This window comes from Cebus imitator, unplaced genomic scaffold (assembly GCF_001604975.1).
Source record: "Cebus imitator isolate Cc_AM_T3 unplaced genomic scaffold, Cebus_imitator-1.0 Scaffold274, whole genome shotgun sequence".
NCBI classification, from domain to species: Eukaryota; Metazoa; Chordata; class Mammalia; order Primates; family Cebidae; genus Cebus; species Cebus imitator.
Window position 1 is genome coordinate 1,559,644 of NW_016107589.1, and position 14,693 is coordinate 1,574,336.

A 14,693-nucleotide genomic window follows, 5' to 3' on the forward strand; every position below is an offset into this window, starting at 1 on the left:
CTTAGCTGTGATGAGGCGGGTGAGGGGACAGTTGTCAGCAGGTGTGCGTGTGTTCAGGGGAACAGCCTCTTTCTCAGTTTTCTCTCACTACAGCTTCTTGACCCAGGAAAGCATGTAACTGTGATCATACCTGCTTTCCTTCTCCCTGTGGGTTTCACTTTGGGAATTCCATCCTGGTACTGGTTCTGCAGGAAGTGGGGCTGAAGGCGGGCAGTTCCCATAGCTGACTTTCAGCTCACACTCAATTTTTGAGCATAACAAAAATGTGTTAGTCTCCCCGCAAACTTCCATTGCATTATTATCATGTATGTATTGGCTACTGACAGTGTACTTGGAGGTTTTGCAGAATCAATAGAAAAGATGGTCCTTTGTCAATAGGATGACAGTATAAGCCGTTTATCATAAGTATATCAGCCCAGGTTAATGTGGATATAATGAGCACCTGTTAATTTCTTTTCCTGTACAAATATATCAGATTTCAGATGTATTGAAATGTGTCCTTCTATGGCTGATGCTTAAACCTACAGCTTGCTGGTAAACAGGAAAAGGCATTGGCAGAATTCAAATGCCTCGCAGGAAAGTTCTTTATTTAAATACCCACTGGGCTGTCTCTGTTTCTGGGTCTATTCTTTAACTGTGAGAATCAAAATAAAAACATCTTTGAGTGTGTCAGTCTACCTCTGCCATGTATTGGCATTCCTCTGTTCTCTTTAACTCCAGGAGTCACTAAGCAGCATTACTACGTAAAAATTGATTGAATTTAAAGAAATGGAATGAGGGGACTTCACTGTTCTAAGTGAGTCTTTTGGTTAGCAGCAGTCCATTGGAGTGAGATCTCATTTTGGTTACAGACAGTGTGTCCTACTGTATAAAGCTGTTTTAATAGAAAAATTGTTAAAATAATTCTAAGCCCTGAAGGCACTGGAGGTTTTAAAAGTGTGGAGGATTTGAGACCAAAGTGGGCTTTATTAAAACTGTTTATCTGGATTGTTTGTGGCACTAACCTAAACCATGGAGGGCCAAGTTGCCTGAATTACATTGTTGGCTTTAATTTAGTTGAAAACAAGGGCCAGTTAGAAACGTTTCTATTTGATGTTGTGTAGGCACATATCTGCCTCCACCCTTCCATTTGCTGAGCCCCTGCCATATACAAAATACTTTCAACCTTGCAGCCTTCATAAACTCTATTTCCTTTGTGTCTGAAATGCTGTCTCTTGGCCAGCCATGCCCTTTACCTGGTTAACTCTTCCTCATCCTTTTAGTGTCAGCCTGGATCTCCTCCTTAGGGAAGCCTTATTTGAATCCCAAGCAGATCACATTCTTCCCACAGTATTATCAGGTGTAGTTTTTCTTCATTGCCCTTGTCATGCCTTTAGGTCAATGATAATTTGTTTTCTTTAACATCTGTTTCCTCTGCTAGATTATATGCTTCATGAGAACAGAAGTGTGTCTGTTTTCTTTAATACGTTTTCAGGGCCCTTGTACAGTGCTTGGCACCAAGTAGGTACTCAAACAGTTGTTGACAGAAGGAAAGAAAGAGTTGTAAGTTTATTGTGAAGATTTTGGCTTTTCGGATTGCAATAGGTACACCTCTTAGGAGGTCCTCAAATATTCTCACCTGACATTCATTCCCTTGTGTAGTCCCCTCTCCTTGAGTATGGGCTGGACCTAGTGACCCATTTCTAGCCAGTAGAATATTGCAAAAGTATAGGATGTCACTTCTGAAATGAGGTTACAGAGAGAATGTGGCTTCCAGCTTGTGTGCCCTCTCTTACTGCCTTCTTTGCCTGCCCTGATGGAGGCCAGTGGCCGTTCTGTAGGCTACCCTACCAGAGACCTAGGCCATATGTCAAGGAACAGAGGGAGGCTTCTGGTTGCCAGCCAACCGGTGAGGAGCTGAGGCTCTCAGTCCAGTAGTCCCTGAGGACCTGAATCCTGCCAACAACCATGTGAGTGGACTTTGAGGTGGCTCCTCCCTCCCTCCAAGCTTCCCATGAAACCTTGGCAGATCCCTTGATTGCAGCCTGTGAGGAATCTTGAGGCAGAGGCACTGAGCAAAACTGTGCCCAGATTCATGACCCAGGGAAACTGAGCTCATTAATGCTCACTGTTTTAAGCCACTAAGCTTTGGGGTAATTTGTTATGAAGCCATAGATAACTCATACACAGATTTTTCTCTATTAGGTTATTAGCTATTAATGATGCTCATGGAAACAATACATGCAAGGTCTTGTGCTAAACTCTTAAGGTGCACACTCTAATCTATTCCTCACATTAACTCCGTGCAAGTTCTGTTATCTCCATTTTACAGATGAGAAAGATGAGGCAAAGAGAGATTGAGTAACTTAATCCAAGGTCTTAGCGGAGCACTAGGACTGTAATCCTGTAATCTGCTTTTACCTACCAATCTAAAGGTAGACTATGATCTAGAATGGCTTTGGACTCCTTCTTCACCTAAAGACCAGGGCTGTTGACTTTATGAGCTTCCGGGACTCAATGCAAATAAGTTGTCCGACTGTTCAGTCTAAAGGTTTGGGCAGTGGCTTAGTTTGGACCTTGTCTCTTTAAGGAGCTGAAATAAGCCGCTTTAGGACAGAACAGATCCAGCTACTGTTTTATTTAGGCATGACTCTCTTAATACTCTATGAATTAGCATGCTTAGTGTGGAAACCTAGAAAGAAATTCTGGTCAGCCATTCTGCTTGTGTCCAAGAATAAAATCCAATCAGGAACACAAAAGATGGTGGCTTTTGGAATAAAATGAGCAGCATCCACTGTGATTACAGCTTGCTTTCAACTTCTGCAAGATGAAATTAAATCGAGTAATTGTTTGCACATTTAACCACATGACTCTGATTTGTCTGAGGCAGATTGTGGCATTGCGAATATTTAAACCAGTAATAAAGTCTTTAAGCTTATGTTCCATTTTATCTCATTTATGTGTGTAGATCTTAAAATCTAATGAACAGAACATAAGATGTTTGGGGGAAGAGACAAATGTTGTGTACGATCACTATGGATTTCGGTTATTAAGTTCCAAGACCGTGTGCTGTAATTTTGTATGCATTGTGATTCTGAGCCCTGGATTCTGGAGTATATGTTCTTCCTTAGAAATCTTGGAAGACCAAGACTCTTTTGTTGTCTATTTTTCTATTCTTTAGTGTGATTCTATATCTCTTGTCTCAGAATTGATTTTTGGCAACTTCTTGAGTACTGTGTGGTTGCATGATAATCACCCAAACAGGTTCGTTTTGAGTGATTGCCAAATAACCAGGCATGTATAGATACAGATTGCAAATAAGTATTGGGTGTGTAATGTATCTTGAGTGTGTAACTCAAGACATTTCATATTGGGTATGAAATGTGTCTTGAGTGTGTAACTACTTGAAATGTTGCTTCAGATCAGACCTTGTATTCCAGAGACATGTCTGTGTATGTAGTAGCAAAAACCTCTGACAGTTCAACAGAACTTTTCCAGCTAAAAAGGAATCAAGTTGGGGCTCTCAGGAAGAGATGAGTTTACAATTTTTAGAAATTATAAGCTTATACGTTAGTCTTAATGTCATTATGAGAAGGAATTTGGATAGAACTTGGATTTTATATTCCAAGGCTTTGCTTTGCCCATGGTGTTCAGCTGTCATATATTTTAATTTTTTTTTAAAGCTGTCATGATGTTGGCAGCTTTCTGATGCTGGAGTTGTTTTCTAACCTCAGTGAGATAGCAAGGAGATTAAGTGTGTTTGATTTGATAGTCTCTTCAACAATCTAAATTTGGAGAAGTGTGTTCATTTATTTTGGTATCTTATATCTTTCTCGTGGAAGTATTTTATGAATATAACCAAAATTGATGGGCTTGGGTGCTTGTTGGTTACTTCTTATTCTGTCATGAGTCCTGGATTCTGGTGTTACCTGGCACTCCCTTCCTCTCCTTTGGCTTCTATAGCATTGTTCCCTCAAGATTTTCTGCATGGTCTCTCTGATACCTCTGGCTCTTTTTGTCTGGGTCCTATTTTTTTCTCCCAACCTTTAAATTTTGGTGATTCTCCAGGGTTCTGTCCTCAGACCTCTTTTCACCTTACTAATCTCTCCTGGATATTTAATTCACTAGGAATGTTTTTGCTACCACATATATGCTCACACTGTAATACATGTCTTCAGTCCAAGTTGTTCTCCTAGGTTCAAGACACCACTTGTTCATCTGCCCAGCAACCTCCACTCGAATGGCCCTTCCACTTTTCCAAGGCACAGTCACCATGTGCAGACCTAAGTTCCTCTTTCTTCTAGACCTGCTCTCCTTCCCCTTGCTTCTCATTGTGGTGAGTGGCATTGCCATTCATCCTGTCACCTAGACTGGTAGGCTGTTGGTATCTACCACCCCACCCTACCCAGGCCTGTCCATTTGACCTCCTCAGTTGCTCTCAAATTCATCTTCACTGGATCCTTGTCAGTCTCTTAATTTAGGCCCATACCATTTCTTGCCACACTATCTTTTTCATATTCTTAAAAATTTGGTGTGTGGAACAATGAGAATACACGGACACAGGAAGGGGAACATCACACACTGGGGCCCATCTGGGGGTGGGGGACTAGGGGAGGGATAGCAGGGGATCAGGGCCTAGGGGAGGGATAGTATTAGGAGAAATACCTAATGTAGATGACGGGGTGATGGATGCAGCAAAACCACTGTGGCACATGTATGCCTATGAACAAACCTGCACGTTCTGCACATGTACCCTAGAGCTTAAAGTATAATAAAAAATTATGAATTTTTGAATTATGATTTTTAATGATTTGGGTACATGGTATATATATTTGTGGGGTACATGAAATATTTTGATACAGGAATGCAGTGTGTAATCATATCACAAAAAATTGGGTATCCATCCCATTGAGCCTTTGTTTTTTTTTTTTTTTTTTGAGACAAGGTTTTGCTCTGTCACTAAGGCTGGAGTGCAGTGGCATGATCACTGCTCTCTGCTCACTGCAGCCTCAACCTCCTGGGCTCAAGTGATTCTGCTGCCTCAGCACCCCCTTTTGCCCCCCGGTAGCTGGGACTACAGGTGTGCACCATCACACCTGGCTAATTTTTGCATTTATTTTTTAAGAGATAGAGTTTTGCCATATTTTCCAGGCTGGTCTCAAACTCCTGGGATCACGTGATCTGCCCTCCTTTACCTCCCAAGGTGCTGGGATTACAGGCATGAGCCACTGTGCCTGGCCACCTCAAGCACTTATCCTTTGTGTTACAAATGATTCATTTATACTCTTTCAGTTATTTTTTATTTTTTGAGATGGAATCTTGCTCTGTCACCCAGGTTGGAGTGCAGTTGTGCCATTTTGGTTTACTGCAACCTCTGTCTCCTGGGTTCAAGTGATTCTTCTGTCTCAGTCTCCCAAGTAGCTGGGACTATAGGCATTTGCCACTGTGCCTGGCTAATTTTTGTATTTTTAGTAGAGATGAGGTTTTGCCGTGTTGGCCAAGCTGGTCTCAACTCCTGACCTCGTGATCCAGCTGCCTCGGCCTCTCAAAGTGCTGGGATTACAGATGTGAGCCACTGCGCCCAGCCTCTTTTAGTTACTTTTATATTTACAATTATTATTGATTATAGTCCCCCGTTATACTATCAAATACTAGGTCTTATTTATTCTTTCTAATTTATTTCGGTCCCCATTAACCATCCCCACCTTCTTCCTCCCAATCCAATCCTATTCCCCTTCCCAGCCTCTGGAAACCATCCTGCAACTCTCTGTCTCCATGAGTTCAATTGTTTTGATTTTTGGATCCCACAAATAAGTGAGAAAATGTGATGTTTGTCTTTCTGTGCCTGGCTTATTTCATTTAACATCATGATCCCCAGTTCCATCCGTATTGATGCAAATGACAGACTCTCATTCTTTTTTATGGCTAAATAGGACTCCATTGTGTATGTGTACCACATTTTCTTTCTCCATTCATCTGTTTTTGGACACTTAGGTTGCTTTCAAATCTTGGCTATTGTGAACAGTGCTACAACAAATGTGGGGCTGTAGAATCTCTTTAAAGTACTGATTTCCTTTCTTTTGGGCATATACTCAGTGGTGGAGCACATGATCTTTAAGCCACCTTCCATATGGACCTTGCTTTGAGCTCCATATTTCTGAAACCTAATCTGATCTTGTCACATTCTGGCTTAACATCCTTCAGTGGTGACTCCTCATTGTCCTCAGGACTAAGTCCAAATTTTTACTGTGGTCCATGAGGCCCCTGAATGATTTGGCTCCTGCTCACCCCTTTAGCCTCATCCTTTGCCACTCCCTGAATGATACCGAAACTGTCAGCACTTGTTGAAGCTGGAATGAGCTTGCTGTTCTCAGTGAAGCTCTCCCTGTTTGTTTCTTCTAGTGAATTTTTGGTTTTGTATTTGGCTCCTAACCTCTTTGTTCATCTCGATGAGATACTATTCAGCATGCTGCATTCTGACATATGGATATGTTCCTCCCCATCCCTTTCTTTGCAGACTCTCCTAACCTTTATAGAGCATTATATCTGAAATAAGAGCAATTAATGATAATAGCTTACATTTATTAAGCCTCTGCTTAACATGCTAAACACCATTCTAAGTGCTTTGCAGGTATTTTCTCATTTAACACTCACACTAGCCCCATGACATCAATATCACCATAATCCTCATTTATTTCAGGTAAGGAAACCAACACACAGGCAAGGTAACTTGCTCTGGGTCATACAGGTGGGAAGTGGTGGAGCTGGGGTTTGAAGCCTGGCAGTCTGACCACGAACCTGCCCCTTAGCTGGTGCACAATCCAGCTGCCCAGTGTCTGTGGCTTGTGGGAATTAGTCTGACCTGAGGAGGCCTTTCTTATTTTGGAGTGTGAGCCATGGCCTTGTCTGTGTCCAGCTGCAGTGAAACTTTGGGCTGAATGCCTGAGTGGATGGAAGCTCCAGGCTCTGGCTGCTGCCGGAGGAACAACAGATGTGGTTCCTGCCTTTGGGGTCTTTTCTGGATCCTGGCTATCAAGGAGAAATGTGCATGCTAGAAACAATGGGAAATTCTACCAGTGAAAAATAAGAGAAAATAAAGTCGCTATAAAGGTGTGAGGTTTGCCCAGATATGGCCTCCTGGTGTCCCTGGCCCAGAAGGCTAAGCACGAGGGGGGGGCATCAGGACCTTCCCACTTCCTCTTGCTGATGCCTTTTAGTGCCAGCAGGTGTAGGCACAGGTTGGGCGTTAATCCCTTCAGCAGAGTCAGAGGGTCACGGCTTGAGTCCTCATTAGCCCTTTTATCTGGGGCTCTGGGTGAGTCTCCTTGTCGTCCAGAGCCTCAGTTTCTTCATCAGATGATGTTAACACTGGCTTCATGGGGAGTTTGAGGATCACAGGAGATGATGGGATGCGAAAGTGCTTTGTGAGTAATCAAATGCTATAGAAATGGTGGTGGTTTTTATTATTAGATCATAGAGAGGTTTGCTGGAAGATATTTCTGATTTATCTGAGTTTCAGTTATTGTCTCTCTATCTCTTTAGTACCAGTAAGTGAGACTTGGCTGCATTTTGCTGTTTCTGGGTTAGGATAAAATTTTCTTAAAAGGCAGCTCTGCTTTTCATAAAGCCTCATTAGAGCCCAGAGACAGGGGCAGAACAAAGACGCAGGCCCCGGAGCATACTGTGACTTGCAGCCTAAGCTTTCCAGGAGACTCTCATTTCAATTACAGTGGAATGCCAGTGATCTTACCCTTGACTCTCCCGTCCTAAAGTCCACAGTTGTGGGAGTTTTATTAGCAACACTGACAGCATTTCAAGGGGCTGCCCCCAAAAGCTGCTTCATTAATGAAGACATTTCTGGAAGTATCCTTTCTGGCTGACTGTGTTCAGCCGGTTCCCCATGGCTTTTCCTCCATTTGATGCGAGCATGCACGATATCCAGCTGCCAGTATCTTGGATGCAGATGGTTTAAAAGAAAGTAGAAACTCTGAAGCTGCAGTCTCTTTAAGATTTGCCTGAGCATCGCATAACCTTAAACATATTTTCTACCCAGGGAGGTAAAGTTTCATGGATCTCTCAAGATATGGACTGATTAATTAATTATTCCATTTATTTAACAAAAATGTATTGAGAACTAATATGTGCCAGTCGCATTTATAGATCCTGGAGAGACAGACTTGAGCAAGATGGAAGAGGTCCCTGCTCTCCTGAGTTTTACATTCTAATAGGGCCATGGATAGCAAACCAACTATGTTTATATTATTAGAATTTCGGATAGAGCTCCGTGCAGAGAAGAAGATAGGACAGGGAGATGTGATATCTGTGATATGCCTCCTTGGGGGCACAAAAGTTAAATAAGAGCAGCAAGGAAGGCCTTGCAGAAAGTTGAGTAGAGGCAGCTGAGTTAAGATCTGGGGAGAGGCATTCTGGTTGAGGGAGCAGCAATGCGAGGCCCAGAGGTGGGAATGAGTATGGTGTGTTTGAGGACTAAAACGAAGGATGTCTGGAGTGCATTCAATGGGCATAAGTGTGGGAGAACTGATAGGCAGAGCTCTGTAGATCATACAGGGCCTTGTAGATCAGTGTAAGGAATTTGGTTGTATTTGATGTTAGAGATCACCTTCTCTTCTCATCAAATTCGAGTGCAACAAGTAGTAACTTAGAGTGGATTTGCTTGTAAAGTCTTTGCAACTCCATGTTACTTGCCTATCTGCTAGTGACAGTCACCTTTGTCCTCTCTGTATGTCCAGTATTCATCCTGGAACCTGGCCTGCATCTGCTTGCTACTGGACCAACTTACTTCAACATCTGTAGAGTTGGGGTACAGGAGGAGGGCAGGGAGTGGCTGCTGAGCTCTACTCCTTGGCTCTTCTGTGTCCCCTAAGTGCATTAAACAGGCTGGTCCTTATCCTGTACCTTGACCTAGAAGAGACGCCCTGGCAACCTCATATCCTAAGGGATTACTGCCCTGCCATGAATATTGTTAAGCATACAGGGGTGGAGATTTTCAGAGGAGTCCTGGTTGGTAGACTCCTCACCTTGCAGATACAGGGACAGATCTCCCAGACTTCTTGAGCCTCTCTCCATTCTCTAGCACAGGCCTTCCCCAGGCTGACCATCTCACTGCCTGATTCATATTTGTCTTTCATATTGCCCTCAAATGTACCTGTTTGGGTGCTTTAAAAACTAGTTCAATCCAGTGAATTGAATCAACACTCCTTAGCTTGGATTTTAAGGCTCTTTACCATTTGGTACTACTTACTACCCCATCCTTCTTACTTAAACTTCTCATACACAGATTCTCTCCCATACCATACCATACCTGCAATCTGTAAATACCACTGTCCTTTGTACTTCTGCGTACGCCAAGCCACTTCTCCTAGCATACCTTTTCCATTATCCTAGCACTCCAGGAAAACCTTCAATTTCCAGTTCCAAGCCTGCCTCTCCGGGCAGCCTTCCTCAATTGCTTTAATTCATGAGGATCTTTCATGTACCTCTGAATGGCTCTAGTGCTTACAGTCTTCGTCTGTAATGGCCTCACCATGTAGTTACTTTACCTTTTTATCTCCTTCAGTGTACTGTTGGCTCCTGGAGTACAGGGCACTTGCTCTATTGATGGTGTCGATAACAGCCTCAAAGATGGTGAGAATCTGTGAACAAGCTGGGAACCACATGCACCTCCTTCAGGTCAGGGTGGGAGTATATTCCCCATGAAATAGTCCAGAAAGATGGAGTAGCATTGCTTAAATTTCTCGGTGTTCTGGTCAGCTTTTCAGATAGTTTCCAAAAGAAGTCCCTTGCTGAAAGAATTCCCTGTGACTCCAGCTGTGAGCAATGAATTTTTTTAAAAAAAGCCTTGCATTAGCCTCTATCTCTTTGTGGAAACCAAGGACATCCTGCCCTTGTAACCACCTCTTTATTGATGGGAAAATTCCTCTAAGGCTTGGAGTTGGGAGTTGCCTATTTTTGTTGGAGGGGGAAGGTCAGCTCTGGACATAGGCAGACGTGGCCACAGAGACTGTCTTGTTGCTTCTGGCATTGATTTGGTAAATGTTCTTTGTCTCAGACTTGAGGATCCTTCCCCTGCCCTTGAATTCAATAATAGGTCTTGTTTTTGGCTCTCAGGAGACTATGCGACATGAACATCCATACTCACTCATCTTGAGCAAGAGTGGGCCCTGTCTGGTTCAACATGTAGTCACCAACACACTTGCTTGATATGGGGTATTGGACTTGGGTTGCCCGCCTCACTGTCCCACCTGACCACATGGAATTGTGTGTAGAGCTTCATTGGGAAATGGCAAGATACAGCCAGACTCCAGACTTTCCTTCCTGTGTGTATTCTCTGTTTCCCTGTTGGTACACAACATTCCAGCTTAGCACAGCAAAGTGGCCCATCTTTATGAGCTTAGAAGATGATAAAAACAGTTGCTTCTAGTGTTTATTTTGACATGAGTGTTCCTACAGCATTTGATTGTAGCTGGGGGTCTAATCTGTGTGCTGTCATTTGATGCTCAAAATGCTTCCCTTGTGCCCACAGAGCACAGGTGTTTTCTCAAAGGGACAATGTGATACCCCCAAGAATGTTAGATGTTTTCTTGCCTTTATTGGTAAAAGCTACAAAACAAAGCAAAACAAAAATAAGAAATGGAACTCTTACTCCAGGAGAAATTTAGTTGGAGCAAAATGTGTTAATTAAGGAACAGTAATGTTTCTTAAATTTCATAGCACATGAGTTTTTACCATATCTTACCATAAAACCTTAACTGAAGGCCAAGATTCACTGACTTCCTCAGGAAGAGTGAATCATTTTGCCAAGTTAAGGCATCTAGGGTCTAAAGATGTTGCTCCAGGTAGTACTTAATACTTTCTATAATTTTAAAATTTGTTTCTCTTATTACAAAAGCAATAGTAACATATATTCTTGTAGAAAATTTAGAAAATAGTGTCAACTCTTTTTTTTTTCTAAGACTCTTCCAGGCTGGTCAAGAGAACCTGATTGTGGAGCCAGTTTTGGAAATGATGACCAAAGCTTGTGGTGTCTTCAGGAGGGTTTGCTGGCCAGTCCACATGTCTTGAACATACACTACGAGAAAGTGACACTGGTGTCTGTTTATGTGGATCCTTTGCCAGGTCCTGTCTCCCATAGCCTGTTCCCTCTGAAATGTGCTTCTCTGACTTATCAAGAATAGTTCAGCCAACCTAGAAGGAGCACTCACTGGAATGATGATGCTGTGGTCCATAAAGAAACTATCTCTCTTTAAAAGACACCTCAACATTCCTTTAAGTTCTTGCTTGTATTTCATAACGGTGCACTGGCTACCACTGTTTTCTTTATTTTTGATAACCACAAAACAGAATTGAGTCATTTCTGTGGGTTTTCTCATTTTCTGTCCTTTGGTTTATCCCCCATATGCAGCTCCCACTTTGTTTAAAACTGAAGATTTATCTTGTTCGAGGAACAAATTCCTTTTTATTTCCCTCTGGGATAGTTAGACAAGCCAGTATGTTCTTGTTGAAATAAAAGAGATGTAGTAATTCTGTGAGGCATTGCATCCCCAATGCCTTTCATGCTATTTGGCACATAGTAGGTACTCAAACAAGGCTAGTTGAATTACTGATTTAAAACACCGACACTGATTTAAATCTCCTTATTAGCTTATCTCATGAAAAGAGGGCTGTCGCACTGCATACCTCTGGGGGAACCTGTCTATGCAGCCTAATGGAGCAGCCTTGTCTATAAGTAATAGTCAATCCAGGGTATGAGATTTGAAAGGCTTCTTGATTCTTGGTATGGTTAAAACAAAATCTTGAAAAGTGACGTTGAGTCTGAAAGCTTCTCATGCTCTCCCACTGCCCCACACTGACAATGTTCATCAGTCTCCTCAAACCTAGGAACATTGTATGCTGCTCAAACTCATTCTGCGTGGATAGACTTCATCTAAATTCTAATCCATGCCAGCACTGCTTCTACTTTATATCATTCTGGTCCAACCCATTCATGTCTATTTTCTCTTTGATCTTTCTCTGAAAAATTCATAAGGACCTCTGCAGGTATCTGCATATGTGTGGGTTTCTGCTCAAAACCTACTATATGTGAAACTCCCTCTTCTTGATAGTGAAACCTCATCTTAGCTAGTGATTTTTCTATCTGATGAGTTGTTTTCCTATTTCAATTTATTCTCTGCAGGATATCAAGCTAAACTGAGAGCCCCAGACCATTAAGTAGGATGACTATTGGAAAACATGAGTTGGCCAAACAACTTGCAGACTTACTTCAGATTTACTGAACAGTTTCTTGAAACAAAGGTTAATATACCCACTAGCTGAGGTATAGTAGTTGGTAGTGTGTTAACAATGAATTTATTCTGTGAGTGTCAAGCTATCTTGTATTGAAGTAGCCTGTTTGGGATCATGATTATAGTCTCATAGATAAAATTTATATAAATTTTCCGTTGGTTCCAGGTGACTAGCTATTGTTTGGGTCCACCATGGTATCCATTACATTCTGTCATATTCTCCACAGAGAATCATTTTTCTGATTGTGGGTTCTTTCCTTCATCATTCATTATTGCCTCCTTGAGGACAAAGACTTTCTCCTATCATATGCATTCCCAGTGGTGATAATTGTGACAGAATGTAATACCTTTCAGTAACTGTTCATTTACTTAATAAATATGTCAAAAATTCTAATTAAGCTGATGGGTCAAAAACACCCTTGGATCATTGGATATAAAGATAAAATCTGGGATCATGAGTTACCAAGATTCTTTAGCATTTAATATAGTTAGAGAATTAGAAGGTATAAAGGGCACATTGCTTCTCAGTTTGCCAAAAGGAGAGAAGAAATCATTTGTAAGTATTAAAAGTATGTGCAAACAGCTCCGTGAGTTATGATGCATGAGTTATTCGTTATGTTAATTTTGTAATAATATAGCATCCTATTTCTCCTCCTGTCAAAAGGAAAGCTGTGAGCACTGGATTGAGCAGGAATCTCCTGAGAAATAGGAGAAGCAACTAGGGGCAGTGATAAGTAAACACCATGGACAGCTACGGAAGTTTCTCAGATTCAGGCTGTGGCCCCTCATGTGAGCAGTCTAGCTTATTAAATTGGACTAGGAAAAGAAAATTAGTCTCTGAATTCTTTTTCTCCTTCTCCTCCTTTTTCTTCTTTCTACCTTCTCTTCCTCCTTTTTTCTTCTTCCTCCTCTTTTTAGAGATAGGGTATTACTCTGTTGCCCAAGCTGGAGTGCAGTGGCGTGATCATAGCTCACTGTAAACTTGGACAATTGGGCTCAAGTGATCCTTGTGCTTCTGCTCCTGTGTAGCTAGGTGAGTCTCACTATGCCCAGCTAATTTTTTCTATTTCTACTTTTTGCAGAGATGGGGTTTTGCTATGTTGCCCAGGCTGGCCTAGAACTTTTGGGCTTAAGCGATCCTCCCACCTTGACCTCTTAAAGTGCCGGGATTATAGATGTGAGCCACTGTGCCCAGGAAGTCTCTGAATCTTAAGCCATGACGAAAACTGGTGGCTGGCAGGAAGGATTGATTCCATTTTAAGAGAAGATCCTCTGTCTCAGATCCCCAGGGATGCAAGTATTAGAGACAAGGAGCAACCTGTTGCTATAGGCCACATCAGCACAGATACCCATGGTAAATGGTTGCTATTATTCCAGGCTATCTCAGGGCTATGAATTTGGCTGGGTGCTGTCTCTTTAGCATTGTCTTTATTTAGGCTCCAAGAAGCAGTTATTCTTCTCATACACCCTGTTAGGCCAGCCTGGGCCCTGTCTCCTAGGAGACATGCTTGATATTCTGAGAGCAACTATCTTAGTTTGATTCAGGCAGCCTGGTGTCTACAGTGTGCCCTGGAAACAAAACCATCTGTAAAGAAGGATCTTTTCTTCTTGGTGAATTACTGTGGGACTCTGGGCAAGTCTCTTTACCTCTTCTGGCCTCAGATAACTTTATCGTCCTTAAAATAAGGTGATATGTGTGAATAGACCCACATCCTTTGAGGAAACATGCTCCTGAAGATGGAAGTGAAGTAATATTATCACAGTGATAAATGGGTGCATTCTCTTGCGTAAGGTACAAAGTCTTGTTACAGTCTCAAAACTTGGCCTAATTTCTCCACAATTCCTAGCTAAGTGAACTGATAACCCAAAGGTTTGAGAATTGAACACGTATCTGAAGAAGCTTAGCCTTTAAGACAATGGAGGTCTGGTTTGGTGACAAATTTAATTTGAAAAGAGAGACCGTTTTCTCATGTATTATTTTCTCTTGGTAAAAAACAATGGAACAGATAGATAGATATGTGCTTCATATTCAAGTGTTCCAAATTATGCGTGACAGCTTTCCAAAAATTGGTATCTAAATACAACTCCCCTTTTGCATATATATGATTTGACCGCATTCTTGGTCTTGGATTGTATAAGGGCTGTCATTTATTGCTGTGATTCAGCAATTGTGATTAATTGTTCAAGGGCCTTCATTGTCCTTTGCCAAAACAAAATTAAGGGAAAACAACATTCTCATCATGCCAATCATGTAACTTTAATGTTTATTTATCCTTCCATAGAGGAATCAATATCTATTTTTGAATGAGAATACAAATCATTGTGAGCCTCTCTCAAACATCGCTGGAATAAATCATTTTTAATTCTTCTAGGGGACTCACTTCATTACCTTAGCAAGTTGTATCTTATTGT

At 41.8% G+C, this 14,693-nt stretch overlaps 1 protein-coding gene across 2 annotated transcripts in view; it reads left to right on the top strand.

Annotated features, from left to right (window-relative positions):
* SPOCK1 (SPARC (osteonectin), cwcv and kazal like domains proteoglycan 1) overlaps positions 1 to 14,693 on the top strand; it is a 525,291-nt gene that overhangs the window by 36,395 nt on the left and 474,203 nt on the right. The gene's annotated exons all lie outside the window — the stretch shown is intronic.